The sequence below is a fragment of the Schistocerca piceifrons genome, chromosome 4 (assembly GCF_021461385.2).
Source record: "Schistocerca piceifrons isolate TAMUIC-IGC-003096 chromosome 4, iqSchPice1.1, whole genome shotgun sequence".
NCBI classification, from domain to species: domain Eukaryota; kingdom Metazoa; phylum Arthropoda; class Insecta; order Orthoptera; family Acrididae; genus Schistocerca; species Schistocerca piceifrons.
In genome coordinates, this window is record NC_060141.1 from 672,722,585 (window position 1) to 672,737,267 (window position 14,683).

Below are 14,683 nucleotides of genomic sequence, written 5' to 3' on the forward strand. Positions count from 1 at the left end.
GTAATAGAATCGCAGACCGTACTTAAAAGTGCCATTCTACCGATTCAAATGCACAAAAAAGCTTAGCTGACGAATTCGGTCAATTTCGTGATCAACACAAACATTTGCCAGATGAATTTTAGTTTTTAAATCGGAAGTTCGTAAATATAGCGATACGGTAAGATGAGTTAACTAACACTGTTGCCGACTTCTCAAAATCAGTAGAGGGTGCTACTCGTGGACAACGTGATATTATCAACACGCAGCTCACACAATAAGCAGAACAGTTTACAGAGGCTTTCGAAGAGTGGTTAGAAGACAAAGATACCCAACTGACAACTGCTGTTGAACAGAACGTTCAATCAACTGTAAATTAAGTCATGTCAGGTAGTAATTTTGCTAGCCACAAATTTTCCGCAGGTTTGCAAGGATCTCGAACTTAGTTAAACGAACAATTTTCTGCTTGGCATGTAACTACCTACAAATAGATGGAAAATGTCAATCCAAAAATACAGTTTATGTCATACTTGGCAGGATAATTACTCAGGCATTGCTGGTAATGAACGCATCACAAAGACGACTAGTCCAGACCCTGCAAGGCAATCTCTTAAACGATATGAGCAAGTACAGAAACCAACATCGCAATCCGCAAAAGTAATTCCAGATCATGTGAGTGATTATGCATCTTTACTTATACCACTCTGTCTACAGGCCACAAGTGGCCCATGGGGACCATCTGACCGCCGCGTCATCCTCAGGGGAGGATGCGGGTAGGAGGGGCATGGGGTCAGCACACAGCTCTCCCGGTCGATATGACGGTATTCTGGACCGAAGCAGCTACTAGCTGGTGGAGTAGCTCCTCAATTGGCATCACGAGGCTGAGTGCACCCCGGAAAATGGCAACAGCGAATGGTTGTCTGGATGGTCACCCATCCAAGTGCCAACCACTCCCGACAATGCTTAACTTCGGTGATCTCACGGGAACCAGTGTATCCACTGCGGCAAGGCCGTTGACTCAGCATATAGAGAAAAGATTACGTATGGACAATTGCCATCTTTTAATCAGGAGAAGAAAACTGTACACCCAGTCATTCTCATCGAGTCATTTAAATGCTTTCTACCTAGAATTGCACAGACAGTCAGAAGGTACGTTATGTGAACGGACATATCTTAGGTGACAGAGGCCTTCGGGTAGTTGAAGCTGCAGAAACTTGCAACACACATTCTGAAATAACAACGCATTTTTTTTAGAAAGTATCGGTATGCTGCGATACAAGAGAGAATATGTAAGCAGATTTAGAAATGAGAACCATCAAATTCACGTTTGAATACACTACACAGATACTTTGAGCGGTACCATAACAAGACGAAATATTTACTGGAACCAGTATCTGCCAAAGATCGTGTTAGAATATTAGAAGCAAAGCTACTATTTGACATTCAAATTAAATTATTGCATTTCAGTGATATCAATTCTGATGAACTTTTCTCTGTACTGGATACAGTGGCCATGTTGATATAAGATGTAAAACCCAGAAGTAGCAATGGCAATGACCATAACTATTCTTTCAGAAAGAATTATTCAGGTAGGGATAAGAATAATTTTCAGCAGCAATCGAATGCAAATCACTATCAACAAGTAGTTTCACACAATATTGTGTACAATAATGTGAGTAGCTTGGAAGAAAGGAACAGGAATAACCATGGGAATAAATACAGGAACAAGAGATATAAAAGCCACTACAACCTTGACTGCGTTAAAATCCAGCAGCATGGCATTGGGATATATATCTAACAAACAGCCGAATGTTAATGGGGCAAGTACTGATTTAAGAAATCGTTCGCCTATTATTACTTACATTGTATGTGTGTGGCTGTTATGTTGACAAGTTTCTCAATGGATTGATCTGACAAGCCCCTTTTGGCTCCTGTAAGAAGCAATTTCCACCCCACACTACTACAGAAGTCAGACACACGCTCCTAAAGTACCAAAAAGAAATGCCTGAAAAACTTTCAACAGTAAATATCTTCTGGAGTCGTCCGCTGCAAGGAAAATATATAAAAATATTCTATTTTCTTACGAAACTAGTGGGATACTTGGGTAAGAGGAGTATCGCTAGTTAGTGTAAGAAAAACATTAAGTGAATGGAAAATATTATTTGTTGCAAAATCTGAGAAAATCATGTGAAACTTTTATTTATAAACCGATACACAAATTTCTGGGTTCTTTTCAATTAAATTTATATACAAAGTGTGGGGAAGCTCTGTTATCCCTTTTCTTTAAGAATGTTATTTATTCGGCAGAATGGCCGAGATCCGTGCCTACTCAACTTGAATAATTATCTGACTGAATTTTTCTAAGTACAGTCGAGGCTATCGTGTGAGAAATGTAATGGAGTGATGTGAATGAAGTATGTTATTTCTAATGGAGGAAAGAAGGGGCTCGCCTATGCTGTGCTGCACAATACCGTGAGCTGTGACAACTGCAGCCTACGTCCTTCGCCACTGAAAAATGATAAAACTATCTCTTCCTATCTGGATTGACCTTCGCTAATCGAACTCTCACCATACCTTGATGAAGTCAAGGACTCCTATTTGCCCCTAGTCTAACTATTGGCGTTGTACACCAGTCAGATAATCAGTCCACCAAGATGCCACTCGATGTTCGCTCGCAGGCACTAACTAATACTCTGTCTGTGTTCACACCACACATTAAGTGTCGCGGCCAACACAGTGAACAAATGCTTAATCGCGAGCGGCTCAATATAGAGTATCACTCCGAATCGCTAGCGACAGAGGTGCTCTCTCAGTGCAGTACTGAGTAGAGACTTTGTTCCTTGCTCTCTGCGTACAAGCACTAGCGCACTCGCTCCCGCAACATTTTCCCACTTGAAGAGTGTCAACAGGACAACCCCTCTCCACACAAAAACCTAAAGTGTATATCATCCGCTGTCTCTCCCTCACTCCTCCAGCTCATTGCGTCAGAAATAGTCCGCCAATCAGCGTTACTCTTACAAACGTGGCGCTCCGTTTAAGCCGACCAATCCGGAAATACATAGCATCTGCGTTAGACGTTTACTGTTCACCTGTGAGAACTCGTAAACTGCACACTAGGTCCATCAAAGATGCGTATGCGGGGGCTCACCCATACAATACAGAGGGTTTTGCTTTTAATGCGAATGTGCAGCACATTATCCCCTTTCTCTGGCAAAAACTGTTTATGTCCAAGTGCAGTCGGCCAGCCAGCGCAGCTGCGTGCTAATTCACCCTCCCATGGACTTTCCAGCGGGCTCGTTGCTTCTACTGAACAAACACTCCTGGGGCTGTCGTGTCTTGAATGTTTGTGTACGCCAGCCACTACTCTTTAATCTTGGTGCGCACTTGCGATTTATTTATCAGATTTGCATATCGATTATATGGAAATACGTAAAACTGACTCTACCCTATCGAGTTTGGACCCAAATGAAACGTCTTGATACGCAGAATACGACGGTGAGGTCGGAATACGTAAGAAATGAAGGTCAGGAGACCATGCTACCTTAGAATATTACTAACGAAGAAGCAATGCAAACCAACCAAAATCAGGAAAACTAACTGCTACCAACCTTAGCCCTAAAATGCTAGTCCGAACAAGTGGATCGCGTTGTGACAGTAATATTAAGGCGATATCGCATAATCATATAGTTGACATTAGGAACAAACTATTGCTTATCGACTAGTCCATTGATTTTATATCGAAAAACATGCCCAACTGTGTTGGGTTGTTAGTATTAATGGATTCAGTGTTTTGGCAATCTTAGACACTGGCGCAAGTGTGAATGCTGTCTCCACAGCTCATATGAAGCAATTACAAGAACGAGCTAATTTGCTGTTCTAACCTGTGGCGAACTGCAAGTACTTGGTTTTGTAGGAAGACACTCTCGTTCTATTCTCTCCATTAGTCAAACTGGAGAAGATACACGAATTACATGTCAAAGAATTGCAATTAAGAAATTACTCGTGACAGTGGCAGAATATCACCAATCCCAATGCACAGTTTCTCTAGTTTAAGAATATAAGAACAAGTTAACCAAACGGTAGCTGAATCTAAAGCCCTCATGCCACAGCAACATATAGAATGACGACAATGGATACAAGAATATGCTGAAATTTGATGAGGAGCCAAACATAATAAAAGGAGACAGATTTAGCAATGACAATGACCAAAGCTATTCTTACAGAAATGATTATTCAGGTAGGGATATTAATAATTTTCAGCAGCAATCGAATACAAATGAGAATCAATAAGTAGGTTCTCACAATACCGTGTACAATAATGTGAGAGGCTTTTCTAAATATGAGATCACATAAAGCGAACTGTCAGCTATTACTCCATTCCATGGGCACTAAGGTCAGCCACTGAGCACAAAATGCAGCGAATGCTTAGTTGAAACTCTATAGAACCATTCAGCCGTCAATACTGCAGTCCATTGCTTGTGATACTCAAATCAGATAGGAGTGTTTCTTCAGTTCTGCATGCTAGAGAAATAAATAAAGTAATTCTCCCATTGTTGACACAATCTCCTAATATAGAAGAGTTAATGCAAAAGTTTGCTGGTGTTACATTTTTACCTCAATAGATTTGAGATCTTCGATTTAGCAATTACCACTAGACATGGAATCACAAAAGAATGCAGCATTCCTTTACTTTCGTTGTGGATAACTATGTACAGTATTGCCATTTTGTCTTAATGTTAGCTTAGCTGCATTCATTTCTGCGCTAGGCACTGTGCTGCAACTAGAGGTATGTGATTTAGTTACACCGTTTGTTGGCGATATGTTGATTGCAACACCAATTTGGGAGCAGCACAGTGAGATTATAAGACATTTAGTGGAAAATTGTCGACAGTCAGGGATAAGTGACAACCCAAGAACTCAAGGTTTGCATTGACAGATATCAATTTCTTTGGGCATTTAACCTACAAGAAAGGAGGTCAGTGAAATAGAGAATGCATCACCACCTAGCAATAAAACGCAACGGAAGACGTTTTTATCACTAGCATAAGTTTACTGTCGTTTTATACCAAATCAATTACTGAATTTTGAGGCCTTGTTAAATTTATTAAAGAAGAACGTTTCATGGCAATAGACTCGTGAGTGCCAGATAATGTTTGACAGTATAAAAACCACATTTGTCAATGACCCAATATTACATCATCCAGATAGGACAATAGATTTGGCATCAATGACAAACGCGTCGTCCTGTGGATTAGGAGCGTGCCTATTTCAAATTCAGTTAATACACTACGTGCTCAAAAGTATCCGGACACCTGGCTGAAAATGACTTACAAGTTCGTGGTGCCCTCCATTTTTAATGTGGCAATTCAATATGGTTCCTTAGCCTTGAAGACAATTTCTACTCTCTCAGGCATACGTACAGTCAGTTGCTGAAAAGTTTCTTGAGAGAATGCAGCCCATTCTACTCGGAATGCTGCACTGAGAAGCGGTATCTATAGCGGTCGGTGGCTCCTGGTACGAAGTCTGCGTTCCAAAACATCCCAAAGGTGTTGTGTACGATTCAGGTGAGGACACTGTGAAGGCCTGCCCGTTACAGGGATTTAGTTGTCGTGTAACCACTCCGCCACAGACCATGCATAACGAACATGCGGTAGATCGTGTTGCAAGATGCAGTCACCATCCCCGACTTCCTCTTCAACAATGGGAAGCAAGAAGATGATTAAAACATCAACGTAGACTTGTGCTGTGATAGTGCCACGCAAAACAACAAGGAGTGCCAGCCCCTTCCATGAAATACGCGACCACACCATAACACCACCGCCTCCGAATTTTACTGCTGGCACTACACACACTAGCACATGATGTTCACTGGGCATTCGCTGTACCCACATCCTGCCATAGGATCGCCACGTCGTGTATCGTGATTCGTCAATCTACTCAATGATTTTCCGCTGTTCAATAGTCTAATGTTTACACTCCTTCCACCAAGCGAGGTGTCATTTGACTTTTACTGGCGTGATGTGTGGCTTATGAGCAGCCTATTGACCATCAAATCCAAATTTTCTCACCTCCCACCTAACTGGCATAGTACTTGCAGTGGATCCTGATGCCGTGTGGAATTCCTGTTTGGTGCCCTGGATAAATGTCTGCCTATTACACATTACGACCCTCCTCAACTGTCGGCGTTCTCTGTCAGTGTATACACTAGGTCAGCCTCGACGTTTTTGTGCTGTACGTGTCCCTTCACGTTTCCGCTTCACTATGACATCGGAAACAGTGGACCTAGGGATGTTTCGGAGCGGGAAAATCACGAGTACAGAAGTATGACACAAGTGACACCCAATCACCTGACCCTGTTCGAAGTCCGGGAGTTCCGCGGGGCGTCCCCTTCTGATCTTTCAACATATCTAATGACTACTGGGTCATTGATGTGGAGTATCTGGCAATAGGTGGCAACACAATGCACCTGATATGAAAAACGTATGTTTTTTGGGGGTGTCCGATACTTTTGATCACATAGTGTAGATGGATTACTTACTTCTTGCGTCATAGCTTTCGCAAGTCCTGCATTTAAAATCTGTGAAACAGCATGCACGAGTACGGAACTGAATGCATTGGCAGTGATATTCAAGTATCGTTGTAATTTTGCAGATACTTTAGCTTATTTGTAAAGACGAGTGTAAGGACATGCGTGTACAGAAATGACTGTTTTTTAAACAATTGGGACACTGTGTTTTTTTAGAAAAGTTTAGTGATGTGATCTCCTGGGCAATGAATTTGAAAGAAACATTATTTTATGTATGAACTTCGTGCAGTGATTAACAATGACTTTATACTGAAACCGATTTCTGTGCCAGACAATTCAGCTTGTAATTTTGTGAGAAGTTGTGCTATCATGATGTAATGTGATCTGTCATGAACGCTAAATCATTTCCGTGGATTGTGATCGAGTCTGTTTGCACGATTTGCGACGAACTGTACTGTCGTAATACAGCATTACATTTCTATGAGTGATGTGCTACAGTTATTAAATGAAGTGTCGCTAATGACGTTTCTCCCGCTGGAGATTCGAGTCCTCCCTTGGCCATCGGTGCGTGTGTTGTTCTAAGCCTAAGTTGTTAAGTCTAAGGACCGATGACATCATCAGTTTGGTCCGTTACTAACTCACACACGTTTCAGCATGTTCAATGACGTTTCTTATTCTTCCCGTGCTACCATTCCGTGAGTTTACTATGAATATTAGGAATCCGGTAAGACGCCAAATCTCCGACATCGCTTGCGACCGGAAGAACGTCCCACAAGAACTGCACAAACGACGACTGAAGACAATCTTTCAGCGTGGCAGAAGTGCAAACCTTCCGAGATTTCAATGCTGGGCCATCAACAAGTGTCAGCGTGCTAACCATTCTACCAAACATAATCGATATGGGCTTTCGGAGCCGAAAATCCACTCGTGTACCTTGATGACTGCACGATACAAGGCTTTACACTTCACCTGGTACCGTCAACTCCGAAATTTGACTGTTGATAAATCGAAACATGTTGCCTGGTTGGACGAGTCTAGTTTCAAATTCTATTGAGCGGATGGACATGTTCGGGTATAGAGACAACCTCATGAATCCATGGACGCTACATGTCAGTAGGGGACTCTACGGTGGATTCTTTGCAGTTTTGTGGGGCGCGCGCAGTTGGAGCGATATGGCACCCCTATTACGTCTTGATACGACTCTGACAGATGACTCGTACGTATGCATCCTGTCCGATCACCTACATCCATTCCTGTCCATTATACATTCCGACGGACTTGGGCAATTCCATTAGGACAATGAGACACCCCCCGCGTTCAGAATTGCTACAGATTGGCTTTTCTGGGCCACCAGATTTCACAGACATGAACAATATTGAGCATATCTGGAAAACCTTGTAATGTGCTGTTCGGAAGAGACCTCCACTCCTTAGAACTCTTACGGATTTAAGGACAGCCGTGCGAGATTCATGCAGTCACTTTCCCCTAGAACTACTTCTGACATTAGTTGAGTCCATGCCACGTCCTGTTGAGGAACTTCTGCGTGCTCGCGGAGGCCCTACACTGTATTAGGCAGGTGTGACTCTTTCTTTGTCACTCCAGTGTATTTTGTCACATACATTGCAATTCTCAATGCTGAAGGCATCGATGCGGTTTTTCCTGGTTTTCCCTTCGATCCATGCTCGAATAAGGAGGCAAGTTATATTCCAGGGTAGTTTCTTGCAGTGTTTAGAACTGTAATGAAACATAGTGAACATCACACAACATATATATGTACATCATTACAAGCAAATACGGATCCAGATTAATAAATAATTGTCGTCATGACATATACAAAAACGCTTAACTAGGCAGTGTAATGTAAACATACTAACATATTACTAGTGATATGGTGTGAAAGCGTATAAAGAATATTGCATTCAGTAATTGAAATGTTTGGTGCACTAGTTCAGTATGGATTCGTAACTATCTCAGCTGTACTCCTGGGCAGGCCATTGTGCACCACATTTTAGTATGGAAATGTCCATGTCACTATTGTACTGCGTGTTGGAGCAAAAAATATTGCTCCTGGCAATTATCTCTGATTTTTATTGTTTCTATCATTCTATGAATTCGAAAGTAAAATTCTATGTACCGAATTGACAGAAAATCCTAGGAAGTTCTGGTCTTACGTTAAATCAGTAAGTGGCTCGAAACAGCATATCCAGACACTACGGGATGATGATGGCATTGAAACAGAGGATGACTCGCGTAAAGCTGAAATACTAAACACCTTTTTCCAAAGCTGTTTCACAGAGGAAGACCGCACTGCAGTTCCTTCTCTAAATCCTCGCACAAACGAAAAAATGGCTGACATCGAAATAAGTGTCCAAGGAATAGAAAAGCAACTGGAATCACTCAATAGAGGAAAGTCCACTGGACCTGACGGGATACCAATTCGATTCTACACAGAGTACGCGAAAGAACTAGCCCCCCTTCTAACAGCCGTGTACCGCAAGTCTCTAGAGGAACGGAGGGTTCCAAATGATTGGAAAAGAGCACAGATAGTCCCAGTCTTCAAGAAGGGTCGTCGAGCAGATGCGCAAAACTATAGACCTATATCTCTTACGTCGATCTCTTGTAGAATTTTAGAACATGTTTTTTGCTCGCGTATCATGTCATTTCTGGAAACCCAGAATCTACTATGTAGGAATCAACATGGATTCCGGAAACAGCGATCGTGTGAGACCCAACTCGCCTTATTTGTTCATGAGACCCAGAAAATATTAGATACAGGCTCCCAGGTAGATGCTATTTTTCTTGACTTCCGGAAGGCGTTCGATACAGTTCCGCACTGTCGCCTGATAAACAAAGTAAGAGCCTACGGAATATCAGACCAGCTGTGTGGCTGGATTGAAGAGTTTTTAGCAAACAGAACACAGCATGTTGTTATCAATGGAGAGACGTCTACAGACGTTAAAGTAATCTCTGGCGTGCCACAGGGGAGTGTTATGGGACCATTGCTTTTCACAATATATATAAATGACTTAGTAGATAGTGTCGGAAGTTCCATGCGGCTTTTCGCGGATGATGCTGTAGTATACAGAGAAGTTGCTGCATTAGAAAATTGTAGCGAAATACAGGAAGATCTGCAGCGGATAGGCACTTGGTGCAGGGAGTGGCAACTGACCCTTAACATAGACAAATGTAATGTATTGCGAATACATAGAAAGAAGGATCCTTTATTGTATGATTATATGATAGCGGAACAAACACTGGTAGCAGTTACTTCTGTAAAATATCTGGGAGTATGCGTACGGAACGATTTGAAGTGGAATGATCATATAAAACTAATTGTTGGTAAGGCGGGTACCAGGTTGAGATTCATTGGGAGAGTGCTTAGAAAATGTAGTCCATCAACAAAGGAGGTGGCTTACAAAACACTCGTTCGACCTATACTTGAGTATTGCTCATCAGTGTGGGATCCGTACCAGGTCGGGTTGACGGAGGAGATAGAGAAGATCCAAAGAAGAGCGGCGCGTTTCGTCACTGGGTTATTTGGTAACCGTGATAGCGTTACGGAGATGTTTAATAAACTCAAGTGGCAGACTCTGCAAGAGAGGCGCTCTGCATCGCGGTGTAGCTAGCTCGCCAGGTTTCGAGAGGGTGCGTTTCTGGATGAGGTATCGAATATATTGCTTCCGCCTACTTATACTTCCCGAGGAGATCACGAATGTAAAATTAGAGAGATTAGAGCGCGCACGGAGGCTTTCAGACAGTCGTTCTTCCCGCGAACCATACGCGACTGGAACAGGAAAGGGAGGTAATGACAGTGGCACGTAAAGTGCCCTCCGCCACACACCGTTGGGTGGCTTGCGGAGTATCAATGTAGATGTAGATGTAGATGAAATGTTAAAGACTCTGATTTTGTTCTTCCTCTGATAAAGACGACGGGAACTGACAATTGTGAATATTAAAACTCAACAGTAAAAGCTGTATTCAAGGACGCAATAAACTATTGCTTACCTCTGATAAATTATAGAGTGAGACTTGAACGTAAATATTACTCTTTCTACTTAATTACCAGAGAAAGTTTCAGCTTCGTGGTCGTGGAGGTGGAGAGACACTGGGACACTGGCGAACGAGCCTGCAAATTAACACAGCGACTTTCAAAGGACTCAAGAGCACGCAACAAGATATCTACCACAACTCTTTACCAACATATTACCTCAAACGACGAAATGCCCACAAGGTGAGTTTAGTTTCAATGGATATTTCAATACAAAATTTGAAAACCAAGAAAGCATGTCAAACCTCTTTGTAAAAAATGCAGTAAAGGTACTTAGGAATGAAGTAAATAAGAAGTGCACGGAATCTAAGGCGAAATGGCTCCATGAAAGTTGTGTACAAATCGAAAAAGAAATGAGTGTCGGGAGGGCTGACTCAGCATATAGAAAAGTCAATACAACCTTCAATAAAATTAAAAGCAGGGGTGATGACATTAACAGCGCAATGTAAATTCCTCTGTGAAATGCAGGGGAGAGGGCATGTAGGTGGAAAGATTACACTGACTGCCTCGATAGCGTGATAGAAGAAGAGGCAGGAGTGATTATAGAAGAGATAGGGGATCCAATATTAAAATCAAAATTTGAAAGTGCATTTGAATATTTAAGTGCAAATGAGGTGGAATGAACAGAAAGCATGCCATCAAAATTTCTAAAATCATTGGGGGAAGTGGAAACAAAACGACCACTCATGTTTTCTGTAGGTCTGCCGATATATAATCTGATATTGGGAGACAGATCCATGCCATAATGAAGGTTGCAAGAGCCAACAAGTGTAAGAATTATCGCACGATCAGCTTAACAGCTCATGCATCGAAGGTGCTTACGCAAATAATGTACAGTTGAATCGAAAAGAAAATTGATGATGTGTTAGATGACGATCAGTTTGGCTTTAGGAAGGGAAAAGGCACGGAGAGGCGGTTCTGACGTTATGTATGATGATGAAAACTGGAGTAAAGAAAAATGAAGAGGCGTTCATAAGATTCGTCGACCTGAAAAAGTGTTCTAGAATGTCAAATGGTGCAAGGTGTTCGAAATTCTGACAAATATATCGGAACCCATACGGAAAGACGGGAAATATACAATATGAACAAGAGGCAATAGGCAACAACAAGATGGCACACCAAGAAAGAAGTGCACAAATTAAAAATGATGTAAGGCAGGGATGTAGTCTTTCGTCACTTTTGTTCATTCTACACATCGAAGAAGCAATGACGGAAATAAAAGAAAGTCTCTAGGGTGTAATTAAATTTCAAGGTGAATGGCTAACAATGATAAGATTCCATGATGGCACTGCGATCCTCACTGAAAGTGAAAATGAATTACAGGATCTTTTGAATGGAAGGGATACCCCAACGAGTGCAGCATATGGACTGAGAAAGAAAGACGAAGGTAGTGAGAAGTAACTGAGATGAGTATAGCGAGAAAGTTAACATCACGGTTGGTGATTACGACGTAGATTGAGTTAGGGAATACTGATACCTATGCAGCAATATTAACCATGTCGAATGGAGCAAGGTGGACATAAAAGAGACTAGGATTAAGAAAATGGATGTTCTTGGCCAAGAGAAGTCTACTAGTGTCAAACATAAGAAGGAAGAGAGACAAACATAAGCAGACAGAGGTTTCTGAGATTGTACGTTTGGAGCACAACATTGTGTGGCAGTGAAACTTGGACTGTGCGAAAACTAGAACAGAAGAGAATCGAAGCGTTTGAGATGTGATGCTATAGAAGAATGTTGAAAATTTGGTGGACTGTTTTTAATCAGCTCTGAGTTTATGTTAACAGTGCGTTGAGTGATTTTCTGTTTTTGTTCCTTAGGTCACATTTTGTAACTCTACCATTCTTCTCAAACCGATGACGAATCGAAAATCGCCTGGTTCACTCAGTGAGATTCGACTGGGATCCAGGGTTTCTACAGCAGTGCATTGTAGCCGGTTGTAACTTAATATTATCTTACCTCCTTGGTATGCTGATTGATTCATATGAACGATTACGTGCATGTACTTAAAAGACGGCAAATTTTAAAAAAAGCTAAAGGAATCTGCATTATATGATGCATGAAATAAAATAGAAGACATGAACCATCCCCTTTCTCTATCTGCTGGGTAGAAGACACAACTAAAATCATTTATTTGGGGATTGGTTGAGCAAACTTTGTCATTCCAACACATTCTGCAGTTTTCCTATCACCACAGAGAAGCGAACTGTTAATAAATGTGACGTTCTACCCCATAAATATGAGTGATTTCTCTAAATGTAGAGTTTATGACAATTCCTATATATAAATAATTTATAAGTGTTTCTAGAGGTCTCATGTATAAAACACCTCCTTCGTAACTTACTTTTCTTTTTTGTAAATAGTAGCCCAATTGAAGAGTCCAGGGGAAAAAACCTGTTAAGCCCAAAAATATTAAATTTCTGTTTTTTCATAATTTAATTGACCAGCCAGTGTAGTTTTAAGTGGTTTTACCGAACTGGTCAAAAACCTGATAAGTCAAGAGATATTCTGTTGTCTTGTAAGTACGTGCACGCGAAAAACAATATAAGCCCACGCAAAACAGGGGAATATCCTGTCAAGTCCAGAGAATCCAAACATAAAATTTTATGAACTAATGATTCCCAGCCAGGGCAGGTCTGTTTTCACTAATGTTATCGTTGTTTTATCAATTTTGCCGCCGACACTGTTGTGTATAAGTTAACCACTGTTGTTAGCTTTGTGGAGTTTGTAAAGGAAGTTAGATCTAGCATTGTATTCTGTCAGTGTAAAATGAATAAGGAAAACGTTGACTCATCTACTTGCGAAGAAAACTATAGAATGTTATCAAAGAAGCTGACAATGAAAAGGAAGAAGTATGTTCGCGTTAGAGAAGCCTCCAAACGTTTAGGATTGCTGTCTCATGAAACAGGAGAACCATTTAACTGAAAAAAAACAATTGTTTTGATATTATCAGTGATGAAAATAAAAGGAATATTATTAATAACATGAACCACATTCAAAATCATGATGGAATAAACCTCTGTTTTAGTGGTTTAATCACAGTGGTCCCTGTACAGCGCAGGCATCCTAGAAGAGAAGAGCAGGAAGCAGAGTTTCGTGATGCATCATATAAATTCAGTGTTTTATTACCAGTGTCCAAGAAGTACATGTGAACAAGCAAGCATTTATGTCATTACATGGAATAAAGAAGGGAAAGGTAGAGCATTTAACGAAGAAACTTAAATCTGGAGACCTACCTGTATGAGACGGCCGAGGGAAACACAGATAGCACCCACAGGCTCTGAAAGATTAAACACGTGCAGTAATAAGAAGGCAAATTAAATCATTTAAAGGTGGCAACAGCCACTACGGTTTGGCGAAGTCAGAAAAAATTTATCTACGAGAGTCTTAAAATATTAAAAAAATGTTCCATATCAAGGAGAGGTTTCAGGATCAGAGCGTGTCGTATGAAACATACCGCACTATACTCAATTCCGATTTCTATATAAGTTTTGGATATCCACGATCTGATAGTTGTGGCTCCTGTGATGGGTATGTAGCCAAGAAGAAAAATTTGGAGAAGGAACTGACTTTAACATCATCTGTTGAAAATAAAGTAAGGCTTCATTCTGACTTCGATCCAATGGAAAAGCCCATCAATTACATCTGAGAAAACAAAATGTATTGCATGACAGGAAAAAAAGGCAAAGATGGAATGTCAAAAAAATCCATGAAGGTTGCAATTACGATGGACTATAGCAAAAACTTTCCTTTTCCAAATATGAAGACAAATGAAGTGTATTATAAACGACAGCATTCTGTATTTATATTCAATGTTCATGTTTTGGCAACAGGGGACAGCTATTTTCACATGTAACCAGTGAGCACTGGCCGAGAGAGAGCAGACGAAGTTTCATCGTTCCTTCATCATTTTGTGCATAATTTTCTAAATCCGGAAGTCAGTCATCTGGAAATCTTCTGACTCCTGCGGAGGGTAAAACAAGACTGCCACTGTGTTCAGATCCCTTCACCATCTGGTCCATACAGAAAAACGATTGGACTATGTAAAGATGAAATTTGCCATAAGAGGTCATTCGTACCTCGAACGTGATAAAAATATTGGCATGATAGACCAAACTCAGTAATGTCAGATACCA

At 41.1% G+C, this 14,683-nt stretch overlaps 1 pseudogene; it reads right to left on the reverse strand.

Annotated features, from left to right (window-relative positions):
* Nucleotides 1–876: 876 nt before the first annotated feature.
* On the reverse strand, nucleotides 877–994 carry LOC124796918 (annotated as a pseudogene).
* Nucleotides 995–14,683: the final 13,689 nt, after the last annotated feature.